General features: G+C 36.5%; 1 protein-coding gene across 1 annotated transcript in view; it reads right to left on the bottom strand.

Annotated features, from left to right (window-relative positions):
- GPR63 (G protein-coupled receptor 63) overlaps nt 1-19652 on the bottom strand; it is a 43843-nt gene extending 24191 nt beyond the window's left edge. Inside the window, exon 1 of the mRNA XM_001100856.5 lies at nt 19449-19652. The gene's annotated coding sequence lies outside the window, so the exon portion shown is untranslated. The remainder of the gene's footprint in view (nt 1-19448) is intronic.
- Between the last annotated feature and the right edge of the window lie 661 nt (nt 19653-20313).

Raw genomic sequence — 20313 nt, 5'->3', positions numbered from 1 at the left:
AGGGTTTCTGGGAGGTTCATATATTCAGTTTTTTTCAAATTTCACTGAACTGTGCCTTTATGATTGGTACATCTTTCTGCCTGTTACACAAAACTTCAAAAAGTTTATGAAAATTAAATATTAAAACTTTCTAGAAATTTTACTCCTCAGGATCCATACTTAAGAAATAACTTTATATTACCCAAAGCAATCCATAGATTCACAGCAATCTCTCAAAATGTCAATGACATTCTTCACAGAAATATTTTTTTAAATGCTAAAATTTCTATGGAGCCACAGATCCCTTATAGCAAGAGTAATCCTGAGCAAAAAGTTAAAAAAATTTCATGGCTGGGCGTGGTGGCTCAGGCCTGTAATCCCAGCACTTTAGGAGGCCAGGGATCACCTGAGGTCAAGAGTTTGCAACCAGCCTGGCCAACATGGTGAAACACCTTCTTTACTAAAAATACAAAAATTAGCCAAGTGTAGTAGTTCATGTCTATAATCCCAGCTACTTGGGAGGCTGAGGCAAGAGAATCACCTGAACCCAGGAGGCAGAGGTTACAGTGAGCCGAGATCACGCCATTGTACTCCAGCCTGGGCAACAAGAGCAAAACTCCTACTCAAAAAAAAAAAAAAAAAAAAAAAAAAATTCATGTACGTCATAGTAAGAAATATGAAGCAATCTAAAGGTTTACATTTAAAAAACAGAATTATATGATTTATAAAATAGAATGTTGCACAGCAACTAAAACTGTTCTTGAAGAATATTTAATGACACGTGAAAATATTATGCTAGCATATTGAGTGAAGAAAAGCTGTATACATATAATACGTTCCCACTATGTTTTGAAAATGTTTTCAAAGACTTAGAAGAGAACATATCAAAATATTAACAAGCATCAGAGTGAACAGGCAACCTAAGAATGGGAGAAAATTTTTGCAGTCTACCCATCTGACAAAAGTCTAATATCCAGAATCTACAAGGAACTTAAAAAAATTTACAAAAAGAAAACAAACGACCCCATCAAAAAGTGGGTAAAGGATATGAACAGACACTTGTCAAAAGAACACATTTATGCAGCTAACAAACACATGAAAAAAAAGTTCATTATCACTGGTGATTAGAGAAATGCAAATCAAAACCATAATGACATACCATCTCACACCAGTTAGAATGGCAATCATTAAAAAGGAAACAACAGATGCTGGAGAGGATGTGGAGAACTAGAAACACATTTACAGTTGGTGGGAGTGTAAATTAGTTCAACCATTGTGGAAGACAATGTGGCAATTCCTCAAGGATCTATAACAAGAAATACCATTTGACCCAGCAATCCCATTACTGGGTATATACCCAAAGGATTATAAATCATTCTACTATAAAGACACACACACACATATGTTTACTGCAGCACTATTTACAATAGCAAAGACTTGGAACCAAACCAAATGCCCATCAATGATAGACTAGATAAAGAAAATGTGGTATATATACACCATGGAATACTACGCAGCCATAAAAATGAATGAGTTCATGTCCTTTGCAGGGACATGAATGAAGCTGGAAAACATCATTCTCAGCAAACTAACAGGAACAGAAAACCAAACACTGCATGTTCTTACCCTTAAGTGGGAGTTGAACAATGAGAACACATGGAGACAGGGAAGGGAACATCACACACTGGGACCTGTTTGGGGTGCAGCGTGAAAGGGGAGGGAGAGCTTTAGGACAAATACCTAACGCATGCGGGGCTTAAAACCTAGATGATGGGTTGATAGGTGCAGCAAATCACCATGGCACATGTATATCTGTGTAACAAACCTGCATGTTCTGCATATGTATCCCAGAACTTAAACTAAAATAAAGAAAAAGGAAAACCCAACTAAATTGTCGAAAAAACAAAAAACGGGTAGATCATGAGGTCAGGGATGGCTGGCTAACACGGTGAAATCCCGTTTCTACTAAAAATACAAAAACAAAATAAGGCAGGTGTGGTGGCAGGCGCCTATAGTCCCAGCTGCTCTGGAGGCTGAGGTGGGAGAATGGAGTGAACCCGGAAGGCGGAGCTTGCAGTTAGCCGAGATCGTGCCACTGCCCTCCAGCCTGGGCGACAGAGCAAGATTCCGTCTCAAAAAATAAAAAAACAAAAAAACAAAAAAACAAAAAACAAACATATATTTCTGACCAGTAGGACAGTCTGTGGTACATTTTTCTCCAGCTTTTCTTTTCCTTATTTTCCAAATCTTGTAAAATGAGTTTTCTTATAGTCAGAAAAAAAAAAATCTTCTTGAACATTTCATATATTATAAATATAAGTTAATATTTCCTTTCAATGATCATAAAACATATTCCTTAAAAAAAATTTGTTCGTTAGGAAATACATTAAGACAGCAAGATAAGCATTCTCCTGTCTATCTCATCATGCCTGTTGTCCATGGATAAAATGAAATAAGGTATTTAAACATTTAGAAACTAGTGACAGGAGGAACTATTCAAATGTACCTTGTTAGGTAAGTGTTACTGTTATTACGCAAGAAATGTACTCTCATCGGTAAAGGGCACATGTTTCTTATGAGAATAGGATTTTGTTATCCCCAATGAATAAAATTTAAATATGATACTTTACCTAGTCACTACTTTTAAGTGTACCCCATATTTCCTGCGATTACTTACCTAGTAATCTAAAAAATAGTCTTTGTCTTTTCATATTAAACTCTAGGTCATCTTTCCAGTTTCCACAAATATTCCCTCAGAATCAATGTAATTTTTTTAAAAAAGCAAAACAAGCCAAAAAAGCATGCTTATTTTGTTAATTTCATGCTATTCCACTAGAATTTTTTTTCATCCAGCTTTAGCATTGAACTGAATTTCTGGGTAGAGCTCAGCATGCCACTCACTTTTTTAACCTGTTCCCTTAGCAACTCTGTACTCATCTGACCCCATATGCCTATCTTCACAATTAGACATTTAATTTTTCCTTAATAGTCACAAATCTAGCACGAATTTCCAAGGACTTAAAATTAGTTTATCTAATCAAAACTAAATGTTTATACCATCATACTGGTGGTATTTCTTCTAAAAATGCTGGTACTCTCTTCACCGCATCTCACTACAAATGATTTTGGCGTGTTCTTTGGAGGGAATAAAAAGTCAGTCGGGGAAACAATAGTCTATCTATTGAGCAGTTCCACACTCTTCCTCCAGAAGCTCATTGTGCCCACCTTGGCAGTGGTCAGAGTGCCTGGTTGCTATTTACAAACTGTGTGTCACTGGGCAGGTTACTGAACCTCGGGTTTTTCATCAGAAAAAATGGAGATGATCATAGTGCAGTTTAGCTCATGAAGCTATAGCAAGGACTAAGCGAGATAGCAAATGTTAAGTATTGACACATAGTGCTCAATAAGTATGCACTCGCAGTTTCACTTAAGTCAGAAAAGAAAATCACATCCTCTACGACACCAACCCTTCAGTGACATTTAGGATTCTACTCCTTCACCCTTACAAATGACTATTTTTCCATACCTCACCTCAAACTGAGTTTAAACCTCCTTCTCACTTCAAGATTCTGCGCTGTGATTTTTGATAAGATGCCTTTGTTTCTCTTCCTCTAACTTACCCTTTTATTTCAGAAAAGTGACTTTCAAATACCTCTTTTCAGAACAAAAAAAAAATGGTACAGCTTCTTTTGCCTTTTCACGACTTTAAGCAGCATCAGAATTCTACATATTTCTTACTCAACTTTCTAGGAATAGTCTACTACAACTATGCCCAGAGTATTCCTCTATCCCCAGATGCATCTGTAGTCTAGCTTACTTGTTTTTCATAACAACACTTTTTGTTGCTGACTGTGATTATCCCTGAGAGCTCCAACCAAGTCAATTCAACAAATAGGTCTCAGGCAACAATCATGTACCAAGCCCATATATGACATGATATCTACTAAAAACAAGTGAAGGACACATATACATATACCACGGTCTCCTCTTTCTTCCCACACCAGATAACATCACTATCTGAGACAGTTCAAGCATAATCTCTTGGTACAACAGACACATCTGGTAGACTCCCTACCCTACCTCTCCCCCATCAACTAGGTACCTCGTTTCCAAGGGTATAATAGAAATTTCATAGAACATAGAATGAGAAGACCTTCACAACACCATCAGATACCTCAAATAACCTCATGATTGTATATACAACAGTCAACCATACACACATACTTAAAAAAAAAAAATCAAAGGATGGATCCTCAGTCCTTTGGTCCTGCACTATGTAAATGTAATGAATTACCATAGCAAATTCCAATAATGAACACAAAGAAAAATATAGGATTATGAAATTTTTTCATGAGTGGGAAACCACAAAATAACACAAGGGAAACATCACTGAAATAAAGATCATTCTGCTCTAACGTACACCATTTCAAAATAGGATTGGTGAAGAGCAACGCTGACTCATCCTCAAAAATAACGGCGAATCTGTTTTGACCTTGATTCACTGCTATGATCAAAATAATTATGGTTAACTTAAGAAGGTTCTGAAGAAAAGGTTCTAAAGATCATACTAAAAATACTTAGAATTTTAAAATCTATGAAATAAGACTTCAGTTTTAGTATTCGAAGTGACCACCAGATAAAGACAAAAGAAATGTTGACAGCGTCATCATGCGCCAACCGAAATTACCTTCACTTGCACATCTTTCCCTGATACTCAGTCTTCCACCACGCTATCCAAGTATACTATATAAATCTTTGGCATATACTTTTCAACTTGACTTACACACTTCTTTAAATACATTTCCATCCTTCCCTTAACAAACAGTTGCTAAGCACCTGCTCTAAACCAGCTTCTGACTAAGCACTACTTACAATGGGAAACAAACTGGATATATCTCCTGATCTTATGTAACTTACAAGTTCATCAGGGAGACTCACACTACTCATATGGTAACTCCTGGGTTATGCCATGATGTATGTGCTGTGAAGAAAAACTCAGGATGCTACAAGAGTGAAAAACAGTGAAAACATAATTCCTCATTTACAGTCATGTACTGTTTAATGACATTTTAGCTAAGGGCAGACCACTATATGACAGTGGTTTCGTAAGATTATAATGGAGCTGAAAAATTCCTTTCATTAGATTATAATGGAGCTGAAAAACTCCTATCACCTAGTGACATCGTAGCCATCACGGCTTTGTAGTACAACACAATATTCATGTGTTTGAAGTGATGATGGCATAAACGAACCTCCTGTGCTGCCAGTTGTATAAAAGTCTAGCACATACAGCACACAATACTGAACAAACATAATAAAGGATGTTACTGGTTTATGTATTTACTACTCTACACTTTCTATTGTTATTTTAGAGTACTACTTATTAAGATTTCTAAAAGTTAACATAAAACAGCCTCAAGCACATCCTTCAGTATTCCAGAAGAAGGCATTGTTATCACAGGAGATGACAGCTCCACATGTTATTGCCCCTGAAGACCTTCCAGTGGGACAAGCTATAGAGGTGGAAGACAGTCATACTGGCCCTGTGTAGGCCTAAGTTATTGTGTGTTTGTGTCTTAGTTAACAAAAAGCTTAAAAGTTAACAAAAAAAATTTTAATAGAAAAAGGCTTATAGAATAAGAATATAAAGAAAATGTTTGTATACAAATGTACAATGCACTCATGTTTTAAGATGTTATTACAAAAAAAAGAAAAAGTTTTAAGAAATTAAAAAGTGTATAAAGTAAAAAATTTACAGTAAGGTATTACTGAAGAAATTTTAAAAATAAATTTAGTGTCACCTAGGTATATTGTGTTTATAAAGTCTACAGTGGTGTACGTTAACATCCCAGACTTTCATTAACTCACCACTCACTCACTGACAGAATAACCTTCCATCCTGCAAGCTCCATTCATGGTAAGTGCTCTATACGGGGTACTATTTTTTCTCTTTTACACCATATTTTTACTGTACCTATGTTTAGATATATAAATGCTTACAGTTGTGCTACAATTGCCTATAGTATTCAATACAGTAACATGCTTTACAGGTTTGTAGCCCAGAGGCAATAGTATACACCATAATATAGCCTAGGTGTAGAGCAGGGTATACCATCTAGGCTTGTGTGAGTGCACTCTATGACGTTAACACAATGAAGAAATTGCCCAATGACTCATTTCTCAGAACATTTATGTGTCCATGTCTTCTTATAACACTCTCTAAAGCTCATGCTCTATGATAGCATGGTATTATCTACTAAGATGAATCTCTAAGTACTAGGCTAAAGACTAGCATATTTTAGTTTTCAAGTTATAGTTTATTTGTTATAGTTTGGTAGGCAAAAAGTGGGAAAGAATAGGTCATGAGGAATAAGAGCAGAAAGAAAATAAAGACCAAAAACAGATGTCTTTCACTGTAAGAACAGATAAAATTTTACAATATGCATGTGGTCCTGAAAAAATGTCTTCTAAAATCAAATTGCTGGCAAACCATTTTAAATTCAACAATATTTAATATTTCTTAAAATCTTACTAGCTGAAAGACTCTACTGAATCCTGTTATAAAGCAGAATTCATCTAAACAAAAAACTAAATCCTCTAAAACAACCCCATTTCTACTATTTCTAAATTTTAATATTCAGTCAAGTTTTCTGTGCAACCAACAACTGGAAAGGACTACTCCAAGTAAAAGGGCTACATAATTATCATTCTAAATTCAAAGTACTGCATGTCACCTACCAACATAAACCCTGCTCACTCCCCACCAAAAATGACTTAGCAAAAAAAATGTTTTAAAGAAAATCTGCACTATTCATTTTGAACTTTTAAAAATGAAAAAAAAAAAATCAGGATGATAAAATGGCTGTGTTCTTAACACCAAAGAACAATTTATCATCATGCACCACAGTCATAAGGGAGAAAGGGTCCAGTGGGAGGTTGTGGTGTTTCCCACTGATAGTGTTGCAAGTTATTGTCCCCACACAGTAAGACACCTGCCACTGGTCTTCTAGTTCTCTGCTCAAAGATTAAAGCACCGGTAAAAGCTTTGCAAGATCACAAAGAGCTGATGCAACTGATATTAAGACTGGTAAGACCAAAGACCCATAGGATATTCAATGGCTCAGCATTAACTGTGCACACAAAAGTCAGAAATGCAATTCCTGGATTTTCTCTCAAACCAAAGGCACAGAATGAAAAGTATGAAATATTGTTTATAAATATCACTGCTTATACTTATGTAAAGCTTTTCCATTTGTATTATACCTCACTCATGCTTACTCATTTTATTTCATCTAGCAAATAGGGCCCATGAGAGATTGACTAACACCAGAAAGTGATGTGTATATGTGTATGTATGTGTATATTCAATATATATTCAATTAGGGCAAGAACCACTGCAACAATGTGACCCAAATGCTGAGTTTGTATAACAGGTGATGAAACAAATGTGAAAATTCTTATATGCAGAGTATTTATTACACTGGAATTGAGCAGGAAAAAAATCAGACTTGAACATAGGGTCTGGGAGAAACAACATTCAGTGAAATGATCAAGTCTCAAGTTTGTATAAGATAAAAAAGAAAATTCTCCCTCCTACAAGGGCCACAGACTAAATGGATTCTTTATAAAATGTGGCTTTTGATATGAGGGTCTTCTATCTACTAAAAAAAAAAAAAAAAAAAAAAAAAAAAAAAGCTACTAGAGGGACTGTTTGCAGGAAGTTTATTCCAATCTAGAATCTAGATATGAGCAAAGATCTTACCAAAGTGAGATTCTATTATGTATGCTTCAAAGATTATTTCCATTTTGGTGCCTGTTTACTCAAGGTGAGGAAAAGTAAAAGGACAAAAAGATAAACTTTAAAACTGAAAATGTAAAAACAGCACAGAAAATAGTAAAAGCTTAATTTTATGACATGGAAGCTTAATTTTATTCCATCATCACCTGATGAATGGAATCATTCTCCAAAGATAATCAAGCTAATTACCTTAGTCTTTTTTTTAAATTTATTCAGCTTCGTTTGCTACTATATCTGCTCTTATTGCTAACGTACAGCAACTGAGTATTGAGAGATATAATGCTGAAGTTCTTCAACCTTTCTAGTAACTAACTGTCCATCACAATCAAGGTTGCATCCACATCACCATATCACGTAGGATTAAAAGTAAAAATTTGAAGATGTTATAAAAACTAAAAAATAAAAAGAATAAAAACAAACATTACTTTAAAATATTTACCAAGATGGACCATTTCAAATAAGCATAAAATAACTGTTCCTTTTTAAAAGTCAAGTACCCAGAAGAACCCTGCAGTTTGCCATCTTTAACTTGCTTTTGAGAATATAAGTAAGGAATCTGTGAACCATGGATGGCTTTTTAACTTTAGCTACTACCATTTTAAAGGCAAAGCCTAGACATATGAAGGAACAGAAAGCTAAATGTGACTGGCAATGTCTTTCCAGCTGGAAGATGAAACCAAATTTAAAACAAGGAGCTGGTAATAACTTTCTAAAAAACAAAACACAAAACTAAATACTAAATGACTGTAAAAATGAAGTTTGGGACTGAAGAACAGAAAGTGCTGACAACAACATTATATACAGAAATTTCTAATTTATTAACAGAGAAAAATGTCAAATTAAAAATTGAAATTAAAAAGAGAAAGGTATTTTGCTATCATATTGTAATACATTAATGGCTGCTTTTTCTTTTCAAAAGCAAATGCTCTACAGTAAGACTAGTTAAGGTCTGCTTATTAATCTGAATAACAAAGATATTCTATTTTATACATGTTTATGATCTCAGAAATAAAATAGTGTCTTTAGTATCGTCAAATTAAAATCATTTGAGTTGCGATTATAGAATTAGAATATTTGTCAGAATACCTCAATGGCAACCAGGGACTTCATGGGACCAATATTTGCTAGGGAAAAAGTGAACAGAAAATAAACTCTACCATGTCAAAGGAAACAGAAATAAAAATTATATTTTATTACATGAACAAAGTACACCATGGAAAAAAGAAAATAATCTCTCTCAAAAGATCTGTAACCACAAGATACATTTTAAGAAATAAGGCATCATCAAACAGAAATCTAATTTAAAATGTGCCGAAGTCAGTACACCACCCAAGCTAGCAGGCAACAGGAAATATATTTCCCCTCTGGAGGAACTCACCTTCAACACAGGCCTGAAATAATTACCGCAAAATTCCAAGGCAAGTGAACACAGCCTTAAAAAAAAAAAAAAAAATCACAAAAACCTCAAAATAAAGTAAGATGAGTGATTAAGAGCAAGGGGAAAAAAAGACAAACTCACAAAAGACTTCAGTTATAAAAATTATTAGACAAGGAATATAAAAATAATAACTGCTTAGAATTATGACCAGAAGACAAGCAGATTTGCAAATAAAGTTCTACATATGAAAACTATAACTGATATTAAAAACTAAATTGACAAAGTGGCATATTAGACATAGCTGAAGTGAATAAACTGCAAGTTAGAACATAGGAAATTTTTCCAAATACAATCAAGCAAAAACAATGAAAGGTAAGAGATAAAAGGGATGAACTAAGGAAGAAAAACATAGAAAGTCTACCAGACATGGAATTGGAGTTCCAGAAGGAGATCATAAAATTAATGAGAAAATATTCAAAAGGATTGTAAATAGGTTTCCAGAATTCCTGAAAAATGCTAGTCCTCAATGTAGCCTATCTAATGCCAAATATGTTAAAATTCATGCCCAAAAACATCAGATCAAAAATTCAGAATAGAGAGAGAGAATATCTTGAAGGAGAAAGAGAGCATCTTCAAAAGATCTTAGAAGGAACCAGAGTTTGGAAAGATAAGTTCCCTTACGAAGAAAAAAATTAGCTTGACTGCTTAATTCTCAATGATAATAAAATTCAGAAGACAATAAAATGATATTTTTGATACTTCCTTTCAGCAAATTAAAAGGACTGTCACAAACAAAAATCTCTCTCTCTCTCCCTCTCCTTCTTTCACACATACACACACTCACTCAACAGAGGAAAATTAAAGGATATGTCAGGCAAAAGAGAAATGATCCCAGATAGAAGGTCTGATAGACAAGAACAAACCGGGTGGAAAGATATTAATGAATAAATGGCTAAATATAACAGACACTGTATAAAGCAATAAAAGTAATATCTAACTTGAGAGAGAAAAAACAGGCTAGAACTAAAATACTCAACAACAATGACATGTAAGTTGGAGGAAGGTATTATAAGAGTTAATTCCTAAGAAATGAAATGTCACAGACTGGGTGGCTTGAACAATAGAAATTTATTTTCTCACAGTTCTGGGGGCTAGAAGTCCAAGATCAAGGTACTATCTGGATGCATTTCTGGTGAGGCCTCTCTTCCTGGTTGGTAGACATGTATGATCTTACATAGCCTTCCCTCTCTATGCAGAGGGAAGACAGAGATCTCTGTATCTCCACAGAGATATTACTGGATCATGGCTCCACCCTTATAATCTCATTTAATCTTCATTATCTCCTTATAAGCCCTATCTCCAAATACAGTCATATTGAGGATTAGGGCTTCAGCATATGAATTTTGGGGGATACAATTCAATTCCGTAATAGAAGGCAAGGATATTAACTTTAGACTAGATAAAGATGAGTATATATTAAAATTGTCTGGGTAACCACTAAAATAATAGATGTAGAACTTATAGCCAATCTCCTGACCCCCCAAATAAATAAAAATAGTAAAAAAAAAAAAAAAAAAAAAAAAAGTGGGGCAGGGGGTCAGTCTATCCAAAAGAAGGCAAGACAGGAAAGAAGACAACGAAAAAGCAGAATAGAAAATACATAATAATATGATAAATAAATCCAAGTCACTCTTCATTCTAAACTCTCCAGTTAAAAGCAAAGATTCAGCTATATGCTATTTACAAGAGACACATCTAAAATCATAAGGATATAGATGCAACATTAAAGCCAACAAGTAGGGAAAGGTGTGTCAAGCCCATCATAATCTATAGGGGACTCTATATCATTTTATTACTATCAAAGAAAAAGAGACTTTAATTCAAATTATACTATTAGAGATACAGAAGGTATGACATATGACAAAAGGGTTAATTTCCCACAAAAATATTTAAAAATCTAAACTTGTATGCATCTAATAATAAACCTCAAAAACACATAAAGTAAAAGGTGAATTAACCAGATGAAAATAATAAATCCGTAATTATAATCTCTCAGTAATTAAATGATCAAGTAGATTAAAACATCAAGAAGGATAAAGACTTAAACAGCACATTTAAAATTTTCATCTTATGGAACACATGAAACTGCATCCAGAAACTAGAGAATACATATTGTTTTAAAGCTACACATCGAACACTTATTTGTAGAGAAGACTTGCCATTGTCCATGGAGCTAACCTTAACAAGAATCAAAGAACTGGTAAGATACAGACCACATCCTCTGACCATGTCACAAATAGTTTAGAGATCACCTACAACCACAACAAAATATGCTTAGAAATTAGGAAACATGATGCTCATTAACTCATGGATTAAAGAAATCATAGAAAATACTTAGGGCAGACGCGGTGGCTGATTCCTGGAATGCCCACACTTTGGGAAGCTAAAATGGGAAGATGGCTTGAGCCCATGAGTTCAAGACCAGCCTGGGCAACATAGCGAGACTTCATCTCCACAAAAAATAAAAATAAAAAAAAAATTAGCCAGGCATAGTGGCATGCACCTGTAGTCCCAGTTATTCAGGAGACTGAGGTGAGAGGATCGTTTAAGCCCAGGAGGTCAAGGCTACAGTGAGCCATGATCACACCACTGCACTCCAGCCTGGCTAAAAGAACGAGAACCTGTCCTAAAAACAAAGAAAATACTTAGAACTGTATGAAAACATAAAAAATTCTGATAAGCAGCTAAAGTGATGATTCAAGAGAAATTTATACTCTGAAAAAGCAAGACTCAAAACTGAGCTAAGCACTCAACCTAAAAAATTAGAATAAAGGCAGGAATAAACATAAAAACATGGAAACAAAAGAGTAAAACCGAACATGTTAGAAACAAATATATAAATATTTTCAAAGAAGCAACTTTTGGCTTTGCTGATCATCTCTACTATATATTATATATTATATACAATACATTAAACAACAAAAAACAAATTACAGCTACAAACAACACTGATGAATCTTAAAAAATATAACAATGAGCAAATGAAGCAAGCATAAAAGTATAAATATTTACAGTAGTAAAATTCCCTTTATGTAAAGGCCAAAAATAACCACACAAAGAGGGTTGATAAAGCAAGAGTTGCCTCCATGTGAGGAATGAGTAGACAGAGGAATGCTAGGTATATTTCTTAACTTTAGTAGTAAGTCCATGAGTATTCAATTTTTTAAACTTAAAGGCATGTTTTATGCAATTTTAAATGTACAATGTGCTTCACAATAAATACTCTTTAAAAATAACATGGCAAAATCAGTCTCTAAAGGATATTCTGAACTTTCCTATAAACAGTGAACATCCACAAGATCTCACGAAAAAAAATTTACCTGTTTAACCTATTCATGTCTGTTAGATTCCACGCTGAAAATATAGTTCCTGTTATTTGAGATAGTAAAAAGGAAAATGATACTTATCTAAACAAACAACAAAAAAATGTATTTAGCACTTATCCAAGTGCTAAAACAGAGGTAAGCACCAGGTATTAAGGGATCAGATAACCTAAGCCTGACTTAAAGGAGGAAAGGCAACTATTCCACAGTGAAGAAAACAATGTCTGGAAAACAGTAATTGTCCCAGAAAGCATGTTTGGGAGTACACGTGTGTTTACCTTCTACATTCAGAACCAAATTCTAAAAATGAAAAATGCAAATATAACTGCATTCACTCGGATCATGTTTGATAGCTAAAGATAATTTTAGTTTCAAAAATAAAAGGGAGAATTTCTCTCTACATTTAGCCGTCAGTGTTTAAGTTTCTATCTTTTCCTGACTTTTGCTCATTTTATAGCTCTAATTTTGTTCCTAGAAGTGACCACATGCTTCTGTAGTAGCCAGAGTGATACTCAACTGATTTCAAAAGGGAATTTCTGGCTAAGAAGAAGTTTCGTATTATTGACAGAAAGGAAGAAAGATACAAATATATAGATAAAATATAGATGTAAACAAACACATGCACATACACATACACACACAGCTCAAGGCTAAATTTTGTAAATTTAAACCTTCCAAATTTATTTTAAATGTTAAGAGTCCAGGAGTTGGCAGCAAAGTGCAGAAAACAGAATATTTTTACATTTTAGAGATGACTATACAGAAAATGACATTCATTCACTCTATCATTCCACAATTATGTATCAATATGTGGGCAAGAGGGCAGCTGGCAATACAGTAAACTGAAATTGAAAAAGGGACAGCATTCTCATGGCACACTCAACTACTGTACCTGTTTAGCTGGAGGTCACATTTATAGTTATAACTGAGCACTCATGAATGGTTTGGGATTGAGGCTAAATCTCTATAAACAACTAGGTTACTTCATTTGGAAAAAGCAATCAGGTCTGGGTTCAAACCCTATCTGATTTGACTCTTTCATATTACACTTACCAAAAACACACACACACACACAAAACTGTAGAAGATAAACAGGGAAGACAATGATTAGCTCTACAGATTTTATATTGGGAATAATAAAGTGCCTTGAAGGCAATGAAAACTATCAATGCTCTTTTATTCCTCCCCAAAAATTCTACATCTAGGGCTTTACCCAAAGGGAATAACCATCGATGCATATAAAAATTGAGCTATAGCAAGGCACAGTGGTTCACACCTGTAATCCCAGCACTTTGGGAGACTGAGGCAGGCGGATCACTAGAGGTCAGGAGTTCAACACCAGCCTAACCAACATGGTGAAAACCCCATCTCTACAAAAAATACAACAATTAGCCAGACATGGTGGTGGGCACCAGTAATCCCAGCTACTCAGGAGGCTGAAGCATGAGAATCCCTTGAAGCCGGGAGGCGGAGGTTGCTGTGAGCCAAGATCGCGCCACTGCATTGCAGCCTGGGCAACACAGTGAGACTCCATCACAAAATAAATAAATAAATAAATAAATAAAAATTGAGCTGTAAGATAGTCATTACTGTATAGCTGAAGAAAAAAAATTATATCCCCAATAAATTATGATACATCCATAGAATAATATGATTCAGAATTTAAAATGTTACAGATCATTCCATGACAAGGGAAGTGGTTCATCTTTATGTGAAAATTACAAAGCAATAGATATACACTAAGGGCCATTTTTAGAAATTAAAATATCATAGTATTTTTCTATATGTATATAAAAATAGATACCAAAATGCTAATAATAGTTATCACTGGGTGTAATTCTTCTTTTCTTTTTGCTTGTCTGGATTTTCTAAATTTTCTTTTCTTTCTTTTTATTTTTGAAGACAGGGAAGTCTTTCTCTGTTGTCCTGGCTAGAGTGCAATGGTATGATCACGGCTCACTGCAGCCTCAACTTCCAGGGCTCAAGTGATCCTCCCATTTTAGCTTCGCAAGTAGTTGGGACCACAGCCGTGTGCCACTCATACCTGGCTAACTTTTTTTTTTTTTTTTTTTTTTTTTTTTTACCTTTTGGAGAGACAGGGTCTCCTCACATTTCCCAGGCCAGTCTCCAACTCCTGGGATCAAAGAATCCTCCCACTTCGGCCTCCCAAAGTTCTGGGATTACAGGCATGAGTGGCCATGCCTGGCCTCTAAATTTCCTATAATGAACAAGAATAACTTATAAAGGAAGAAAAAATCTATTATATCATGAGGGTGGAGGGTAGGAGGAGGGAGAGGATCAGGAAAAATAATTAATGGGTACAAGGCTTAATACTTGGGTGATGAAATAATCTGTACAACAAAGCTCCACAGCATAAGTTTACCTATGTAACAAACCTGCACTTATACCCCTGAACTTAAATAAAAGTTAAAAAAAAAAAAAAAAAAACAGATTTGAAACCTTGAAATAGTAACTATACATGAACTATAGAAACAAAAACAAGAAGTTCCCAACATTACCAAACCTGTAAGTGGGTGCAAATTTATGTAACTTATAGAAAATGGAGAAACCTGATACTCAACTTATACTCAAATCTCCTATCATTCAAGAAATGAATAATGCAAAAGAAGGAAAAACATCTGAAGAAGTGCTGAGTGGGAACAAGTTGAGAGAAGAGACTTTCTGCTAGTGCTAGACAGTGTGAAACTTTACAAGGTATCATGGTTTATGCAGGGTTAATCAAAATGGAGTAGGAAGACTGTGTGCTTCAAATACAAGGGAAATGGAGTAAGTTAAAATGATGAAAAGAATGGATCTTATTACAAAAGCACACTTATCTGAACATTTTTCCCTCTGGAAGACAATGGATGTTATGCCTACACCCAACTCCCTTTGTATCCACATCCTCCCAGGATCAACTTAGAGCAAAAAATCCTGCACCAGACAGCCTCAGCCAAATACCATACCAAACACATGGGATAGATTTAATTGATTCTTATATAATTTTCAGTTGAAACTTACTCTGATCTAAACTTCAGGCTTCTTTAAATGTCTACAAATGTTCTCTCTCTAAAGTTACCTACGCATTTGTTTTCGTTTTGTTTTATATTGTTATTGTATAAAGTAGGAAGATGTAAAGATGCCTCACTTTAGGAGAAAGGTAACAGCTAGAATACAGAATCATGTCCCTTCTTCACCAGCCTCCCCAAGGCAGATCCTTAGAAGTTTCCACAGAAAAGAATTTGCCTTAAATATTTTTCAAACACTTTAATAACACAGACTGAGCTAAGTCAATTGAGAGAAAGAAGTTAACCAAGAAGGTCTGCTCAAAAACCCTAAAAGGTATGTAAAGCTTATAACTATAACAACACATAAAGGTTTAAATTGAAAATGATCTAAGAATTTGAAAAAGATCTAAGAATCAATTAATATATATGCCAGGTGATTGGTACAGTATCTGGCTGGGGGTGTTTTTAATCTAAATTGGATCTGGGAAGATGTAATTCTTTAGCATATCACTCAAAGGAAATGCTGATAATAATAATCCTATTATTAATTTCAATAGGCAACCACAAGATTACCCCCATAACTGCAAATATACCATCTATTCCCCAAGACCTGAGGGCTGTGTCAAAATCCAACTTTTCTAACTCTTCATTATGTTTATAACAAATATAAATGAACTTTCCTGTATATTAAGCTAGAGTTTCATGCTTGAGTTTTCTGAATCTTCTGTCATACAAACAGCAATGAATATAAATCTTGTCCATATTTACTGGTGCAGAGGTTAGAATGCATTTTATCCTATGTGTCAAATTCAAAGCCTGAAACAGCTTGCTGTCAGCTTCGGAAACCATTTTTACAAGTATGGCATACCGCCTCAAGCCAACCAAATACTAAAGCATGTTGGGCTGCCCACACTTCAAATCATTTGGAATATTCTCTTGTTTTGTGGTTGCAAAAGTACCTATTTCGTGGATCATCTAGTTCAAATTAAGGGCACATCTAACCTTAAACAGAAAATTCCCAGGAAACTGAAACTATAACTGACCAGGATCACATCAGCTCTGAAGGTCCATGATCTCAGGCTCATAGTCAAACATGTCATATGTTATGTTTCGAAAGGTGAGGAAATACAACATAAACTCTATGAAACTCATTAATATTTTCAAGTAAACACTAAGAATTCATCCTAAATATACATATGTCATAGTTGCAAAAAAAGGAAAAACTGCCACCTGCAACAAAGTAAAGGTCATTTGCAGCAAATATAAACACATTTCTGGTAAACAGCTAGCAAATTAAAGAAAAAAAAAAACAGCCTAATAGATTATTTCATTTCATTTCTAATTTTCATACATATGCTGAAATGTAGCAGCTTCAGCTATGAAATGTGGTAACAAATATACCAAAGGTGAATGAAATAGTTTTGCTTGCAGTAACTGGAGCACTGTATTTATACACATTGTTTTTCCAAGCATTAATGGGTCCACCTCTCAAATCAAGCACTTAAGACATCATTTCACAAATTTGGAGTACCAGAACTTCCCCAAGGTTTGCCTCTCATGCCTTTGAGACATACTCTCTAAATCCCAGACCTATGAAGAATGTCGTAAAGGTTATTTTTGAAGTGTTAAAAAAAAGAAAACACTATATTGACAAACTAAATTTTACCTAAAATTTGCCTACTGAAGCTTAAGAAATACCTGGTTCAATTATCCATTAGTGGGGCAATTCAATCCATTTGAATAGATAAATGTGGTTAGGATATGGCTCCCTGATCCAAGCCTTGTTAAGAGTTCAAGAACATATTGAAAACCAGTGCTTTTTAACTTAACTGATATTGACTAAAATGCTGAAAAGATGACAAGCCCTAGCAATAACCATTTTTAGCTGATCTTTTAGACCTGCTGTTCTTGGTGCACACATATTATTAGGTTCCTAAAATGGTTCTCGTGTTTTTTATATATTCAATAGTATATATAGATATGGTATATATAATTATACTATATATAGTATGGATACATAAATATAGGTATATGTGTGATATGGATATATACATATATAAATCCACGTGTGTGTATCATTTCCAAAAGACTCATTCACAAAACAATCATCCCAAATTAAATACACCATATACAAAATCTCAAGGTGCTCAAATAACTCTAGAAACTAAGTCACATCCACCTAAGAACACTAAATTCTTACTTTCTTGCTTGTAGTCCAGCAAACTTAAGGTAAAATAGTAACTACATTCGGGTTTTAGTTATATTTATTTTTCCTAAGCAAATTTTCTCCAAGAATGCTCGGTTTGCTGAAAATTTTCAGAAAATGCTTGAGATGGTGAGTTGTTTTCTTTTTTTTCAGTTTTGGTACTGGTATATTTTACAGTAAAGTGACAAAATTGTACTTAGAGATGAGAAGTCTATATCCCAAACAAAATTTGACAGTATTAATGGTTATTCTGGGACGATTTTCTTCGAAAACTTCCCACTGCCAACAATGTTTCCTACACTATCCCCTGTCTGCCTTGGTAGTATACTTTTCACACACAAAATTGTATGTAACGCATATACCAGAAATACTTCAAGGCACTCTTTTATTTAAGCTCCCACATTCTGTTTTTATTGTTCAAAATGATCTGCATGTTCATAATTGATGTAAAATCAATTATGTCACTAACATTTTGGCTATGCAACACTTGACAAAACATAGGGACTTTTCATCAGCACCTTTGATTTGTAGTTGGCAATGTGGTGAATAAGGCAAACAGGAATAGTGGTGTGGCAGAGACCTGGGGGTGTGAGAAAATGGGGCTTCCTTTACCCACAGGACATGTGGGGAAAAAAAAAAAAACTTAACCACGTCTGCGATAAATGTACTTTTATGTTAGGTTTCATCAAATGAAACACGTGTTACATACCTCGACCATAGATTAGAATGTCTGAAGCAGTATCAGCTTATGCAAGAAACATGAGGTTCTATCCATGATTCTTAGAAACACTACTCCTAGAACTGGCTGAAGGCTTCTTAATCCAACACATAATGAAAAACAAGCTCACCAACAAAGAAAGATAAATCCTATTTTAAAAACATATGGTTTAAACTTCATCCTACCTCACTAAAAACCTGCATGCTACTACAGGGATGCCTGTATTCCCTAAGTGTCGAGACTGAGTCTAAACATTCCATCAAAGACTAAACAATAAATGAAAATTTGGGCTAGCCCTGGGGGAAATTTTCATAAAGATATGTTGTTGGGTTTTTTTTTTTTAAGCACTCTGAGCCTCCACGAATATTTTATTATTAAAAAGAAGAATGTTTCCGAAAAGAGGCAGAGGAGAGAAGACTGAAATCAGGGTGACGCTGAAAACCAGCCAACACACACAGCGCTGCAGAATGAACCACATGGAAGAGGGAACCTCTCGTTCAACTGTTGGAGCGCGAAGGCACCTTTCGCTCCCGCCAACAAGGTAAATTTCAGCACTCAAGCAGCGAGACCACCGTGTAAAAGTTCAAGTGGAGCCCATCTCCTTCCTCTTACTCCCAGCACTGAATTCTCGACCAGAACAGCCCAGCAGGGAAGGAGCCGGCGCGGGGTGCACCTCTGCAGGCGACCGTTTTCCTAGAAGGCCTAATCGCTCAGACGGGCAGGGGAGAGGGGCAGGCGGCCCGGGAGAAACCGAGTCCCTGCCGGGCCCCCACCGTGTGGCGCCGGCCGAAATAACTCCAGTCCAGCTGCAAAAATCCTCCCGAAAACCCAAGCTTCTCCGGCACAACTTCGGTCTCCCCAGCCTCATTTCCCCCCACGCACACTGCCAAACCGCTCGCCCTGCCCAGCGCGGCGGATGCAAGCGCTCCCCGCCCTGGGCGGCTACCTGTCCCGCGGGCCAGAGACCCCCAGCCTCACCTCAAGCGAAAAGCAGCGCGCGGGCGCCCGCGGAAGAGCCCAGGGAGCATGGCCCCATGTAGTCCCTCCCGGAACTTTCCTGACATAGCACTTCTCTCCTCCGCTGCAGAGAACAACGCTGCCAGGCGGAGGAGGAAGGAGGACGACGAGGAAGAGGTGGTGGCGGCTATAGAGGCGGCGGTGGCGGGAGCTGGAGCTGAAAGTGAGGAGCATCGCGGACGAGCGCCGCCGCCGCCTAGCGAGCTACCGAGGGGTTCCCGCCCCCAGGGTAACCAACGCTCCCTCTTAAAGGCGCAGGCCCCGGTTTTAGACCGTGAGGTGAGTAGGAGGAGAGGAGAAAGAGGGAGGAGGCAAGTAAAGAGGGAGGAGGCAAGTAAAGAGGGAGGAGGCCAGTAGAGACTGAGAGATCCCGGGAGGCCACGCCCCAGCTGCCCTAGGGCGGATCGCCGGCCCTTTTCCGCCGCTCCCCGCCTTGACTCCCTCTATACTCAGCTCGCGTCGCTCCTCTACCTGGGCAAAGGCATGGAGGGTACCGCAAGTGCGCCCACCTGGCACTGAGGCAAGCCTCGCCGTTGGCCAGCGCCCTCAACCCCACGCCCCTCTCCTAGAGGGTCGCTCCGCCCCTAATCGCTGGCAGTCCTTTTAGGGTCCTGGTTTCCCGCTCCCACGGCCCCCAAAGTGCACCTCCAGTGGCGACTGCCCAGTGGAATTGCGTTCCCCGAGGCTGCTTGCGTTTCTGCCTTGGTTATTCTTCCTCATTTCCAACACAATCATGAGGGTCTCACCTAGGCGCCCAGAAGACTGAAATAACTGAAAGCCAGCTGGGGCCCCTAGACGGACCCCTGAAGGTGTCCGTGATGTGTGG

This window comes from Macaca mulatta, chromosome 4, assembly GCF_049350105.2.
Source record: "Macaca mulatta isolate MMU2019108-1 chromosome 4, T2T-MMU8v2.0, whole genome shotgun sequence".
NCBI classification, from domain to species: Eukaryota; Metazoa; Chordata; class Mammalia; order Primates; family Cercopithecidae; genus Macaca; species Macaca mulatta.
Note: the sequence above shows the minus strand (reverse complement) of the source record. Positions and strands in the feature narration are given on the sequence as shown.